Below are 15,797 nucleotides of genomic sequence, written 5' to 3'. Positions count from 1 at the left end.
GGTTATGGTGAGAGGGTGGAAAGTGGAGCTGAGTTCACAAAAAGATCAACCATGATCTTATTGAATGGCAGAGCAGGCTTGAGGGGCCAGATGGCCAACTCCTGCTGCTAATTCTTATGTTCTTGGGTTCTTATGTTCTTAGTTAGCATGGGCAAATCACCTAACCCACACAACTTTGGACTGTGGAAGGAAACCAGAGCACCTGGATGAAACCCACGCAGACACAACAGGGATGGTTATCCCTGCTGCCTCACAGTGCGAGGGACCCAGGCTCAATTCCTGGCTTGGGTCACAGTGCTCGTGCACCTAAGGACATACAGGGGGATGGACAGGAACAGACACCAGCATAACAAGTAGCAGTAAAGCATCCATCCATACATTCAGAGTCACAAGTAGAGATAGACATAGGAGAACCTGACAGAGAAGGGTAGTGACAGAGACTGGAATTGGAAGAGTCATGCACTGGCACAGGAAGGGTATATTAAAAATGTATGTATTTATACACAGAGAGAGATAGGAATAGGCAAGGAGAGCAAATACCAGCCAGGTGATAGCATCTACTGACATGCATATGGGCAGATAGTGGTAGATATGGAGAGAGCCAGAGAGATGTAGGGGTAGGGCCTGGGTGGGATTGTGTTCGGTGCAGACTCGATGGGCCGAAGGGCCTCTTTCTGCACCGTGGAGTTCTATGTTCAATGTCATGCCTTGGAGTGTGCACATTCTCCTCGTGTCTGCGTGGGTTCCCTCCGAGTACTCCGGTTTCCTCCCACAGTCCAAAGACGTGCGGGTTAGGTTGATTGGCCATGCTAAGATATTGCCCCTTAGTGTCCAGGGATGCGTAGGTTAGAGGGATTAGTGGGTATGATGTGTAGGGAAATAGGGGTAGGGCCTGAGTGGGATTGTGTTGGCGCAGACTCGATGGGCCGAAGGGCCTCTTTCTGCACTGTGGAATTCTATGTTCAATGTTTGTTCTATGATGTGCTAGGACACTCCGAGACAGGAACTGTAATGCTGTAATATTGGGATACAGAGGGTCAGGTGGGGACATCCAGGAGTCAGATGGAGACCAGCAGTGATATACATCGGGACAAAGATGACCAGACACTCACCTACAATGACAGGAGTCGGAGACATGCATGAGCATACATTGCAAATTGCTAAGGAAGCGATTGACATGTACAGGTCAGAGAGGGACCAATATACATAGTGACGGGTTCTCATCTGTAGAATGACAATGATCATGATTGTGTTATGAATTATTCAGCAGCCATTATCAATTGTCAGGCATATCTCTTCAATTACCAACCGTACATGAGCAACTAGCAGCGATTATGGTCCAGCAAATCCACGTCAGCCATGATCAGCACTCAGGTGGAAAGAATCTTACAACCCCTGGGACACACTCTTTGGACTATGAATTCCTCCCCTCATCGGTGTTGACTGTCACTGTGACGCTCTGGCACCCAAGAAATGTACGGTGAATTTTCATCCACAGTCACTCAGAATGGCCGACCCAACACCATAAAGCTCTCAACAGGTGGGATAAGAATTTCCAGCTCAGATTTGTAGGCCGAATAATGCGAGACAGGGTATTTGGTGATGAAGGCGAATGTCGTGTTGTGCCACCCCTCGTTCAGGTACTTGGTGCCCACTGCCCAACACAAAGAACTGGAGGCGAACTGCCCCATTTGGATATGGTCCACATTCGCGGCACTGAAGACGAACGGAACTCTTCCTGAAGGTGACGTTCAGGTAGGCCTTCAGCCACAGCGACTGAGAGGAGGTCATAAGAACATAAGAAATAGGAGCAGGAGTAGGCCATCTGGCCCTTCGAGCCTGCCCCGCCATTCAATAAGATCATGGCTGATCTGTCGTGGCTCAGTTCCACTTTCCCGCCCTCTCCCCATAACCCTTAATCCCCTCTCTTATCAAAAACCCATCAACCCGCTTCTTAAAAATATTTAGCGAGGCAGCCTCCACCACTTCAACGGGCAGAGAATTCCAGATATTCACCACCCTTTGAGTGAAGAAGTTCCTCCTCAACTCCGTTCTAAACCGCCCCCCCTTTATCTTGAGGCTGTGCCCCCTAGTCCTACTGTCCTTTCTGAGCGGGAAGAGTCTCTCCACCTCTATCCTATCCATCCCATTCATCATCTTATACGTCTCAATGAGATCTCCCCTCATTCTTCTAAACTCTAACGAGTACAAGCCTAGTTTATTCAGCCTCTCCTCATAGCTCAATCCCCTCAACTCCGGTATCAGCCTAGTAAACCTCCTCTGCACTCCCTCCAAGGCCAAAATATCCTTGCGTAAGTGCGGCGCCCAAAACTGCACACAGTACTCCAGCTGCGGCCTCACCAATGCCCTATACAGCTGCAGCAAGACCTCCGTACTTTTATATTCAATCCCCCTCGCTATGAAGGCCAGCATCCCATTCGCCTTCCTGACCACCTGCTGCACCTGCAGGCTGGGTTTTTGCGACTCATGCACAAGGACCCCGAGGTCATGGAAAGCTTTGAATTAAAACTTCTCACTGTAGATAGTGTCATTGCTTCCATACTGCCTGATGGCTTTGCTAAACTCCTTGTGCAAAGTGGAGTACTGAGTTCAGGTGTGAGTAGCCACCAGGTTCTCCCTTCGCAGGGGGACCGGTACCTTGAAGGAGTCTCCACGCTCTTACTCGCTGCCAGGTCTGTATCTGAGTGAAGATGTAAGTGGGAGAATTGTTGCCTACGTCCAAATGGATTACTCTGTCTCCCTCTCCAAAAGCTACCATATCCCGACCTGTAAGCGGTAATAACAACATGGTTTGAGAGAGTGAGATTTGGTCCTGTCAAATCGTAACCATTTGCAGGCAGGGGAAATCAACCGGCCCGGCGACCTGGAGGTCAGCGCTCTCCACCCAGAGGGATCGGTCAGGCCAAGCCCAAAATGGGTAAATGACATCGCCATTTTCTTCAGAACGAATCTGCCCTAACACTTCTGATATCTGTCCGATAGTTTCCAACAGACATCGGCAGGGAGGCTCAAAGAGATACACTTCATCAGAAAGTCCGAACGGAGGAAATGTATTCAGTTTGTCACCCGCTTTTATAGAATAGAATCCTGTAGTACAGAAGGAGGCTATTCGGCTCATCCATTCTGCACCGACCACCTACCCCCATGCATTTACCCTAGCTAGTCTCCCTATCAGTGAGGGGCAATTTAGCACGGCCAATCCACTGAAGATGCACATTGGACTGTGGGAGGAAACCGGAGCACCCGGGGGAAACACAGGCAGATAGGGGAGAATGTGCAAACTCCACTTTGATAGTGACCCAAGCTGGAAATAGAACAGCGTTGTGAGACAGTAGTGCTAACCACTGTGCCACCCTGAGCCTGTGCACAGATATATCCTGTTGGTGAACCAAACTCTTAACTCACCTGATGGAACAGCAGCAATCTGAAATTTTGCGCTACCAAGTAAACCTGTTGGACTTTAACCTGATGTTGCGAGACTTCTTACTCTACCTACCCCAGTCCAACGCTGGCATCTCCACATCATGGCTAACTTGGTGATTCGGAATCAATGGCAACCCAGCCCTCCATAATAATCTCCTTCAAAAGATTTCTAGAAATCGCTACAGTCCCTTTGTTGTAGGTACTCTGACTGTGCTTTTGGATGGAATTTCCCGCACTTACATAAGAACATAAGAAGATAAGAAATAGGAGCAGGAGTAGGCCATCTAGCCCTTCGAGCCTGCCCCTCCATTCAATAAGATCATGGTTGATCTGTCGTGGCTCAGTTCCACATTCCCGCCCTCTCCCCATAACCCTTAATCCCCTCGCTTATCAAAAACCCATCAACCCGCGTCTTAAAAATATTTAGCGAGGCAGCCTCCACCACTTCAACGGGCAGAGAATTCCAGAGATTCACCACCCTTTGAGTGAAGAAGTTCCTCCTCAACTCCGTTCTAAACCGCCCCCCCTTTATCTTGAGGCTGTGCCCCCTAGTCCTACTGTCCTTTCTGAGCGGGAAGAGTCTCTCCACCTCTATCCTATCCATCCTATTCATCATCTTATACGTCTCAATGAGATCTCCCCTCATTCTTCTAAACTCTAACGAGTACAAGCCTAGTTTATTCAGCCTCTCCTCATAGTCCAACCCCCTCAACTCCGGTATCAGCCTAGTAAACCTCCTCTGCACTCCCTCCAAGGCCAAAATATCCTTGCGTAAGTACGGCGACCAAAACTACACACAGTACTCCAGCTGCGGCCTCACCAATGCCCTATACAGCCGCAGCAAGACCTCCCTACTTTTATATTCAATCCCCCTCGCTATGAAGGCCAGCATCCCATTCGCCTTCCTGACCACCTGCTGCACCTGCAGGCTGGGTTTTTGCGACTCATGCACAAGGACCCCGAGGTCCCTCTGCACCGTCGCCTGCTGCAGTTTTTCGCCACGTAAGAAATAGTCCTCCCTACCATTATTCCTACCAAAGTGGACCACCTCGCACTTGCCAACAAATGGGTGATATCCATTAGGTTTTGTATCATTCAGATTGCATTGCTTGCACCATTACATACATATGCCATTTAGGTTAAGACCAATATTTTGCGTTTGTGAGGTGCTTCATCACGCTACATGGTGCTGTTACTCATTATAAACTCAATGGCTTGCTGAGTAACATTTTATTAAAAACAAACGAACACAATTTTCTTCTTGTACAATTAAATAGGGGAGGGATCTATGCATTTGCTTTGCATTTTCAGCAAAAATATCGCCATATTCAAGGACAAAGTTGAAAAATGAAGAGTAATAGTTCTCCATTCCCCTTCCCTTCATGGCATCTCATGGGGTTTGAAAGGGTCACAAATAAAATAGGCACAAATCCCTAACCTCACCGTGATCCGAATGCAAATAGTAATGAGAACCATAACTTTAACGCTAATCCGAACTCGATCACTAACCCGAACCCAAACTCTAACCTTAACCCAGAACCTCACACTAAACCTAACCTACCAACCACTCCTCGCAACCATGGGCTCCATCGACACTACAGCAAATCTCTTCAACACCGCCCCCCACTACCCCCAGTACAATCCCTTCTGAAACTGCTGACCTTCATCCTATAACTGTGTCATCCCAGGGTGCCCTCCCCCCCCTCCCGGCCTCCACCCTCCCACCATCACCGCCAAGGGAAGTAACCACTTCCTACAAACCTGCCCAGAACCCCCACAGTCTTACAAAACTGAATAATATCCCTGAGGGAACCCAAACGTGAATTACTTACGCATAACCCTCAGAACAACTAGTGCTCTCTCATACATGGATAACCACCACTCACCATCCCCCGCCCCTCAACAGCGCCCTCTTCCGCCGCTCCCCAAAGGAGTTTAGCGTCTCCCTGGTTAACAATGACCCCCTAGGCATTCCAGGATGCTACCCAATGCAGTACATGGGCCTCAGGCCCCTTCTTTATATAAGCTCAAGTTTTCCCTCTGTCCCACGTAGCCCATGAACAGGAGAAACTTTTTCTTTTTTTCTCTGCCACACAAATAGCCCCCCACCCATCTAACCCTTCGCATAAAAAAGACTAACATGAATAAAAATGCAAAAGCCCCAAGAGACAAGAAGACAAAAAGCCACAATATAAGTCCATGTAATCACAAGGCACAGGAGGGGTTGTATTTGTGTCATCCTACACTTATCACACCACCAAACTACAAAAACAAAGAACAAAGAACAAAATCAGCCTGGCAAACAGGCCCTTCGGCCCAACAAGCCCACACTGCCATCTCAACACCACCTCTCTACCCATGACCCCTGTCTAATGTTTTATGGCCATCCAGATTGAGGGAAAACTGATTTAGGGACAATTTATTCCTGCCAATCAGCCTAACAGCACATCTTTGGGGTGTGGGAGGAAACCGGAGCACCTGGAGAAAACCCACGCAAGCACGGGGAGAATGCGCAAACTCCCACAGACACTGGCCCAAATCCATGTGTCTGCACAGCAATCAGCGATAGTCACTGAGCTGTCGTCTTGCCCAGTATCTTGTCCAGTTTAGGCACACACCAATGACATGAAGCACTAGGCCAATCTCGAACAACCAAGAGCAGCCCCAGTACAACCCATCGCGTGTATGCCCCTCATTGGACACGAGGTGGACCGTCTTAAAACCTGTGAATGAAAAGAGAACAACATTATTATCATACTATACCCATTTACATTTCTAGGGACACCCCAATGCTAATGACCCTTAATTAAAGGTTCTCCTATATCCACCCATCTCCAACTCAGTCATGTGCCTGTCTAAGTTACTCTTAAAGGACTCTAGCGTGTTTGCTCCCACCACCTTACTTGGCAGAGCATTCCATGCCCCCACTACCCTCTGTGTGAAAAACCTCCCTCTAATATCTGTGTTGTACCTCTCCCCTCTCACCTTAAGTCCATGGCCCCTTGTCCTACGTGTCTCTATAATAGGAAATAGCTTACCTCTGTTTACTCTATCTATACCCTTCATAATCTTATATACCTCTATTAGATCCCCCCTCAGTCGGCGTCTTTCAAGGGAAAAGAGCCCCAATTTCTTCAATCTTTCCTCATACCCCAGTCCTTCCATTCCAGGCAACATCCTGGTAAAAAATGCAAAGTGACCAGTGGCTCCCTTGACACTTGACACATGAAAGAGTGTGACTCGATTGAGAATGGAGGTTTAAAAGCATCGCCCGAACAGGGACTTGAACCCTGGACCCTCAGATTAAAAGTCTGATGCTCTACCGACTGAGCTATCCGGGCTCCCATTAAGTAAACGTTAATGTTAACCTGCACCTTAATACGAACCGTGAAGTTAACCCAAACCCTTAATGTTATCCTAATTCGAGGGCTAACCCAAATCTTCACATTAACCATTACCCTAATCCAAGAATTAATCAGATCCCCAAACATCACCCTCATACTAATGCAAACGCGAATCATAATCCCAGCACAAATCCCAACCTAAATATTGAAACTAATATTTCTAGCCCAAACCAAATCCTAATATTACCTCGATAATGAACACTGACCACCTGGACCTTGACCCAATTCTGAACACTAACCTTAACTGAAATCCAATTCCTAATCCGAACCCTAATCCTAAACCTAACACTTTCCCTAAACCCTTTCGCTAATCATAGCATTAACACGAATCTTTATCTTTTTTAGCTCTAACCTGAAACCAAATGCTAATACCGCATTGCAACCCGAATCCTAAACGTAGCCATCACCCGGACGTTAAACCTGACTTTAGCCCTAATCCGAACCCTAAACCAAATCTTAACATTGACACTAAACTTACTTTTAGCCCTAAAGCGAATCCGAATCCGATCCTAATCTTAAAACTAACACTCACACTAATATTTCCAAATCCAATCGGACATCGCTCATGTGGTTCAAGATCCCAATCTAGTCAACCCTTATCTTTTTTTAATAGATAAATGAGCTTCATCATCTTTGGTGTGCACAAAATATTGCCTGTTGTCACTCAGGGGCACACACCAGTTTCTTCGAGGAGTCGAACACGATCAGTAGTTTCTGCAGTTGTGCATCTCGCTTCTCCCTTTATGCAGATCCGGTAGTGTCCACAGGGTGGTGCAATCTCCCTATTCCCTCCATAGAACCTGATGAGGAATTTAAGGTGAGTAAACAGTGGCGGGTAAACTACCTCCCGGATCCCTAAACTGACCTTTAGTAAGGCCCCCCGACCTTGCCTCCCTGCCCCTTCGTTGAATAGAATAAAGTAACGTGAAGTGATGTTAGAGAACTTATATCGTTGTTCTATGTATAATGTACTACATGTATAATATCATAAAGTTGTATGAATCAATTGCAGCCCTTTTATTCATTTATTTTCCATTTTATTTCATGACAATAAACTCTTTGTTGCATTTATTTGCCTGTAGTACAAGTCCGGGGGTGAAGCTGCTCTATTTATAGGTATTTGTTATATTAATTCACCCACGGGGTATAGCTATGAAAATTTATTCACCTTTAATAGAGTTAAAACAATGTTTTTTTTTGCTCACAGGGCCCTCCCCCTTCCGGGTCCCAAGGCTAAAGCCTACTCAACCTATTGGTTAATCCGCCACTGTGTGTAAGTGGAGGGTCGTGCAGATACGGGATGGCCGTGACATTGAATAAAGAAGAACACAGAACAGTGCAGCACACGAATAGGCTGCTCACCCCACCAAGCCTATACCAATCACGTTGATTCATCGAGAACTGCTGAATGTATCCCTCCACTTCCAGGTTGCTCATGTGTCTATCCATATAAGCCTTAAATGTCACTAAGGAGTCTGCCTCAACCAGTGCACTTGGCAGTGCATCCCAGGTGTCCTCGGCCTCTGCGTAAAGCATGCCCTCCTTTTGAAATCATAGAAACCCTACAGTGCAGAAGGAGGCCATTTGGTCCCTCGAGCTTGCACCGACAACAATCCCACCCATGCTGTTACTTCCATACTTACCCTGCTAATCCCTCTGAGCCAGAACATCAATTTAGCATGGCCAATCAACCTCACCCGCACATCTTTAGACGGTGGGAGAAAACTGGAGCACAAGGGGGAAACTTACACAGATACAGGAAGAAGGTGCTAACTCCACACAGACAGTCATCCCAGTCCAAATGGAGTTCAGGACCCTCACACTATGAGGCAGACATGCAAACAACTGTAGCACCGTGCTGCTTATCTTATTTAAAATTATATCCCACACTCCAACAGAGGTTGCACACTTATTCAAGAAATCTAAAATTAGAAGTATTATTGCAAGTATTATCAAGCAAGGTTTAGGATATGTTGCATTCAGAGTGAATAATAAACAGATTCTCAAAGCAACATGCTGTTCAGAGTGTGTACTCGTGAGTACGTGTCTGGGTGTTACAGCGTGTGTGGGTTTGTGTGAGTATGGTTGTGGGTGTATGTGTGAGTGTGCGTGTGAGAGAGAGTGTATGTGTTTGTGAATGTGTGTGTGAGTGTATGTGTTTGTGTGTGTGTGTGTGTGAGAGAGAGTATGTGTTTGTGAGCGTGTGAGCGTGTGTGTGTGTGTATGTGTTTGTGAGTGTGTGTGTGTGAGTGTATGTGTTTGTGAGTGTGAGTGTGTGTGAGTGTATGTGTTTGTGAGTGTGTGTGTGTGAGTGTATGTGTTTGTGAGTGTGTGTGTGTGAGTGTATGTGTTTGTGAGTGTGTGTGTGAGTGTATGTGTTTGTGAGTGTGTGTGTGTGTTTGTGAGAGAGAGTGTATGTGTTTGTGAGCGTGTGTGTGAGTGTATGTGTTTGTGAGTGTGTGTGTGTGAGTGTATATGTTTGTGAGTGTGTGTGTGTGTTTGTGAGAGAGAGTGTAGGTGTTTGTGAGCGTGTGTGTGTGAGAGTGTATGTGTTTGTGAGTGTGTGTGAGAGTGTATGTGTTTGTGAGTGTGTGAGAGTGTATGTGTTTGTGAGTGTGTGTGAGTGTATGTGTTTGTGAGTGTGTGTGTGTGTTTGTGAGTATGAATGTGTGTGTGTGTTTGAGTGTGTGAGTGATATAAAAGAATGTATATGTGGATGGGTTGAGGGTGTCAGTATATCAGTGTGCCTGTATTTGTGAGAGCTTGTGTGAGTATGCATATGTGCATTTGAAGGTGGAATATTGTGAATGAAGTGGTCTGTACCAAGACGGGCACAATATAAGGTTAAAGTCCAACAGGTTTATTTGGAATCACGAGCACTCCTCTTTCACCAGGCCCACCCAGTCTAACACCAGCATCTCCACATCATATCCAAGAGGGTGTGAGACTGTACATGAGTCCCGAAATCTGACTGTGTGCATGAGAGAGGTAGAAAGGTCTGTATGTCAGGAACAACCTTCCTAGAACGGCAAAGAGGGGAGAACGCAGAAGGGGCTTATTATCTCAACTAGGTAATACTGATCTTACTGCACTCCATGAGCTTGCACCCATACTACTTCATCCCACCTTATCAGCAGATCCTTCAGTGCTTTTGCATCTTTGAGTGTTCATAGATCATAGAATGAGTGCAGCAGAGAAGATATCTGATTCATTGATTCATTGCAAAATCAACTCAGTGGTGCTCTACCTCACACCTTAGCTCTGTAAGTCCTTAGTCTTCGGATAATCATCCATTTCATTTTGAAAGACGCACTTGTGTCTGCTTCCAGCACCTTCTCAGGCAGATCATTCACTAACCACTCCTCGCATCAGAGGTTCTTTTCGTTATTCATGCATGATATGTAGGCGTCACTGTCTAAGCCAGTATAAACCACCCATCCTATTCAATCATGATGTGAGGCAGCACTGTCCATATTGCCCATCCCTAAGTGCTCCTTGAATATCTGGTGCTTAAATATCTGGTTCTTTAATCTCTTCTTAAATCCGCATTTCCCACGGCAACAACACAACTGCACTCCATAACACGATTCACATCTAATTCCAGTGATAAAATGGTGAGGTGCCAACTTCCAAATCTCTGCAGTTTATGTGGTACAGATATTCCTGCAGTGCTGTTGGGGAGAAAGTTCCCAGGTTTAAACCCAACAGTGAGGAAACTAGTGGTATCGTTCAAAGTGAAAATGAAGTCTGTCATTTGGCAGGGAAATTTTAGGGAGTGATTGAATAATCAACCCACAAACAGTCTCTTTTGTAATTTTAGACACAACTGCCTGATTGATATTGTAGGACCAGAAGATACATTGCACTTGAAAACAAATCAGTATATCGCACATTTTAAGGGCATTAACCGTAAGACAATCAGGTTGAAATCCTGGCGCGTTTTGGGATGGCATTTTTCATGAACGAGACGGCTTGAAACGCCATAGCATACAAGGCTGAGAACCAAGTGATGGAAAATTGGATTGCAATACGTATGGGGTTGAATGGCCGGGGCAGACACTCTGGCCAGCACATAAAACATAGAAAACTACAGCACAAGCAGGCCCTTCGGCCCATAAGCTGCGTTGATCATATCCCTACCTACTAGGCCTATCTATAACCCTCAACCCCATTAAATCCCATGTACTTATCCCTCAATCCCATTAAATCCCATGTATTGATCCCTCAATCCCATTAAATCCCATGTACTCGCCCCTCAATCCCATTAAATCCCATGTACTCATCCCTCAATCCCATTAAATCCCATGTACTCGCCCCTCAATCCCATTAAATCCCACGTACTCATCCCTCAATCCCATTAAATCCCATGTACTCGTCCCTCAATCCCATTAAATCCCATGTACTCATCCCTCAATCCCATTAAGTCCCATGTACTCGTCCCTCAATCCCATTAAATCCCATGTACTCGTCCCTCAATCCCATTAAATCTCATGTACTCATCCCTCAATCCCATTAAATCCCATGTACTCATCCCACAATCCCATTAAATCCTATGTATTGATCCCTCAATCCCATTAAATCCCATGTACTCATCCCTCAATCCCATGTACTCATCCCTCAATCCCATTAAATCCCATGTATTGATCCCTCAATCCCATTAAATCCCATGTACTCATCCCTCAATCCCATTAAATCCCATGTACTCATCCCTCAATCCCATTAAATCCCATGTATTGATCCCTCAATCCCATTAAATCCCATGTACTCATCCCTCAATCCCATGTACTCATCCCTCAATCCCATTAAATCCCATGTATTGATCCCTCAATCCCATTAAATCCCATGTACTCATCCCTCAATCCCATGTACTCATCCCTCAATCCCATTAAATCCCATGTATTGATCCCTCAATCCCATTAAATCCCATGTACTCATCCCTCAATCCCATTAAATCCCATGTACTCATCCCTCAATCCCATTAAATCCCATGTACTCATCCCTCAATCCCATTAAGTCCCATGTACTCATCCCTCAATCCCATTAAATCCCATGTACTCGTCCCTCAATCCCATTAAATCCCATGTACTCGTCCCTCAATCCCATTAAATCCCATGTACTCATCCCTCAATCCCATTAAATCCCATGTACTCATCCCTCAATCCCATTAAATCCCATGTATTGATCCCTCAATCCCATTAAATCCCATGTACTCATCCTTCAATCCCATTAAATCCCATGTATTGATCCCTCAATCCCATTAAATCCCATGTACTCATCCCTGAATCCCATTAAATCCCATGTACTCATCCCTCAATCCCATTAAATCCCATGTACTCATCCCTCAATCCCATTAAATCCCATGTACTCATCCCTCAATCCCATTAAATCCCATGTACTCATCCCTCAATCCCATTAAATCCCATGTACTCATCCCTCAATCCCATTAAATCCCATGTACTCATCCCTCAATCCCACTAAATCCCATGTATTGATCCCTCAATCCCATTAAATCCCATGTACTCATCCCTCAATCCCATTAAATCCCATGTACTCATCCCTCAATCCCATTAAATCCCATGTGCTCATCCCTCAATCCCATTAAGTCCCATGTACTCATCCCTCAATCCCATTAAATCCCATGTACTCGTCCCTCAATCCCATTAAATCTCATGTACTCATCCCTCAATCCCATTAAATCCCATGTACTCATCCCTCAATCCCATTAAATCCCATGTATTGATCCCTCAATCCCATTAAATCCCATGTACTCATCCCACAATCCCATGTACTCATCCCTCAATCCCATTAAATCCCATGTACTCGCCCCTCAATCCCATTAAATCCCACGTACTCATCCCTCAATCCCATTAAATCCCATGTACTCGTCCCTCAATCCCATTAAATCCCATGTACTCATCCCTCAATCCCATTAAGTCCCATGTACTCGTCCCTCAATCCCATTAAATCCCATGTACTCGTCCCTCAATCCCATTAAATCTCATGTACTCATCCCTCAATCCCATTAAATCCCATGTACTCATCCCTCAATCCCATTAAATCCCATGTATTGATCCCTCAATCCCATTAAATCCCATGTACTCATCCCACAATCCCATTAAATCCTATGTATTGATCCCTCAATCCCATTAAATCCCATGTACTCATCCCTCAATCCCATGTACTCATCCCTCAATCCCATTAAATCCCATGTATTGATCCCTCAATCCCATTAAATCCCATGTACTCATCCCTCAATCCCATTAAATCCCATGTACTCATCCCTCAATCCCATTAAATCCCATGTATTGATCCCTCAATCCCATTAAATCCCATGTACTCATCCCTCAATCCCATGTACTCATCCCTCAATCCCATTAAATCCCATGTACTCATCCCTCAATCCCATTAAATCCCATGTACTCATCCCTCAATCCCATTAAATCCCATGTATTGATCCCTCAATCCCATTAAATCCCATGTACTCATCCCTCAATCCCATGTACTCGTCCCTCAATCCCATTGAATCCCATGTATTGATCCCTCAATCCCATTAAATCCCATGTACTCGTCCCTCAATCCCATTAAATCCCATGTACTCATCCCTCAATCCCATTAAGTCCCATGTACTCATCCCTCAATCCCATTAAATCCCATGTACTCATCCCTCAATCTCATTAAATCCCATGTACTCATCCCTCAATCCCATTAAATCCCATGTATTGATCCCTCAATCCCATTAAATCCCATGTACTCATCCCTCAATCCCATTAAATCCCATGTACTCATCCCTCAATCCCATTAAATCCCATGTGCTCATCCCTCAATCCCATTAAGTCCCATGTACCCATCCCTCAATCCCATTAAATCCCATGTACTCGTCCCTCAATCCCATTAAATCCCACGTACTCATCAGTACTTTACAACTTCACTCCGGTGAGGCTTATGAATCCCTCCCGAGGCTGACGGAGAATTCCGCTGTACGAGGCAGTAAAATTCAGGCCGATGTAACCGGTGAACCCACTGGGTGCAGTGAAACAGTGTGATTCAACAAGAGAATGGAGATTTAAAAATATTGCCCAAACAAGGATTTGAAACCTGGGCCCTCAGGTTAAAGTCTGATGCTTTACCAACAGATCTATCCGGACTCATATTCAGAGAGTGAACACAGCGACCATTACTGGGTCACAACAAGCATTGCAACGTTCAGATTCTGTATTTCCCTTCTGCAGCTGCCACACACATGCTTCCTCACTGCTTCCCAGCCCGTACTGACTTGTCCCCAGCCCTGTACCTTTCCACTTCCCGTCATCTCCCATCAAACACTCTTTTAGCTTCTCTGACTGAAATTAAAAATAGAATATACTAAGCTGACTAGTATTGTAAATACAGACACTTGTCCGACAGGGAAGGAGCTGGCCAAACGAGATTAGTTCAAAGTTGGTTATTTCCGATGCAATGCGCACTCCAGTCATTAAACCAGTCAAGCGTAAGCATTGGGTTCCATAGTGTAGTGGTTATCACGTCTGCTTTACACGCAGAAGGTCCTGGGTTCGAGCCCCAGTGGAACCAATATCGGTTTTTTGGGAAATTACATTCAGCACGGATTCTTGAGACGGGCAGCCTTGGCTGGCGATGCTCCGAAAAGGTAACGTAGTATGCAGAAAATTCAAGTCTGGCAGCAGCTTTCACTGGAGAAAACGGAGTTAACGTTTAGAGTCCGCTTGACTCGTTCTCAGAATTAAAGAGAGAGAAGTGTGTTAGGTGGGAGAGTTGAGGAGGAACTTCTTCACTCAAAGGGTGGTGAGTCTCTGGAATTCTCTGCCCGTTGAAGTGGTGGAGGCTACCTCGCTAAATATATTTAAGACGCGGGTTGATGGGTTTTTGATAGGCAAGGGGATTAAGGGTTATGGGGAGAGGGCGGGAAGGTGGAACTGAGACACGACAGATCAGCCATGATCTTATTGAATGGCGGGGCAGGCTCGAAGGGCTAGATGGCCTACTCCTGCTCCTATTTCTTATGTTCTAATGTTCTTAAGATGTAGCAACCTCAGGAACAGGGAAAGAGATGGTGGAGCTGGAGAAAATAGATGGATGGATATAAATACACAACTCTGTACACAACTCTGGTGCGGCCGCACTTGGAGTATTGTGTGCAGTTCTGGTCCCCACATTATAGGAAGGATGTGGAGGCTTTGGAGAGGGTGCAGAGGAGGTTTACCAGGATGTTGCCTGGTATGGAGGGGAGGTCCTATGAGGAGAGACTGAGGGATTTGGGGTTGTTTTCGCTAGAAAGAAGGCGGCTAAGAGGGGATCTTATTGAAACATATAAGATGATTAGAGGTTTAGATAGGGTGGATAGTGATAGCCTTTTTCCTCGGATGGAGAAAGCTAGCACGAGGGGGCATGGCTTTAAATTAAGGGGGGGTAGTTATAGGACGGATGTCAGGGGTAGGTTCTTTACCCAGAGGGTGGTGAGGGATTGGAATGCCCTGCCTGCTGCAGTTGTAAATGCGCCTAGTTTGGGGGCGTTTAAGAGATCCGTGGATAGGTTTATGGATGAAAAGGGATTGGTTTAGGTTAGAGGGTCATTGTTATTTAACTGGTTGGCGCAACATCGTGGGCCGAAGGGCCTGTTCTGCGCTGTAATGTTCTATGTTCCACATAAAAAGTTTTAACATGTAGGAGAAAGCTCACATTCTAAAGTCGTAGAGTTTTAGTGTGCAAAATAGCACATCGTCTGCCATCAAGTACCTATCTATTCTAATTCTATTTCTCAGCACTTGGTCCATTACCTTGTATGCTAATACATTTCAAGTGTTGATCTACAAACATTTTAAATGTTTTGAGCTTTCCGGCCTCGATCTCTCTTTCTGGCAGTGAGTTAAATGTTCCCACAGCCCTCTGCGTGATAAAGGCTTTCCTCAAAAATCCTCCAAATCTCTTGCCCCT

General features: G+C 45.6%; 2 non-coding genes across 2 annotated transcripts; one reads left to right on the top strand and one right to left on the bottom strand.

Annotated features, from left to right (window-relative positions):
* Positions 1 to 6,712: 6,712 nt before the first annotated feature.
* Positions 6,713 to 6,785, bottom strand: trnak-uuu (transfer RNA lysine (anticodon UUU)). Its single transcript has one exon. It is a non-coding gene; the product is annotated as a tRNA-Lys (tRNA).
* Positions 6,786 to 14,344: 7,559 nt separating this feature from the next.
* On the top strand, positions 14,345 to 14,417 carry trnav-uac (transfer RNA valine (anticodon UAC)). The gene has a single exon. It is a non-coding gene; the product is annotated as a tRNA-Val (tRNA).
* The last annotated feature ends 1,380 nt before the right edge of the window (positions 14,418 to 15,797 follow it).

The sequence above is a fragment of the Carcharhinus amblyrhynchos genome, chromosome 13 (genome assembly GCF_965287045.1).
Source record: "Carcharhinus amblyrhynchos chromosome 13, sCarAmb.v2.hapA, whole genome shotgun sequence".
NCBI lineage: Eukaryota > Metazoa > Chordata > Chondrichthyes > Carcharhiniformes > Carcharhinidae > Carcharhinus > Carcharhinus amblyrhynchos.
The sequence above is the reverse complement of the archived record's forward strand: the minus strand, read 5'-3'. Positions and strand labels throughout refer to the sequence as shown.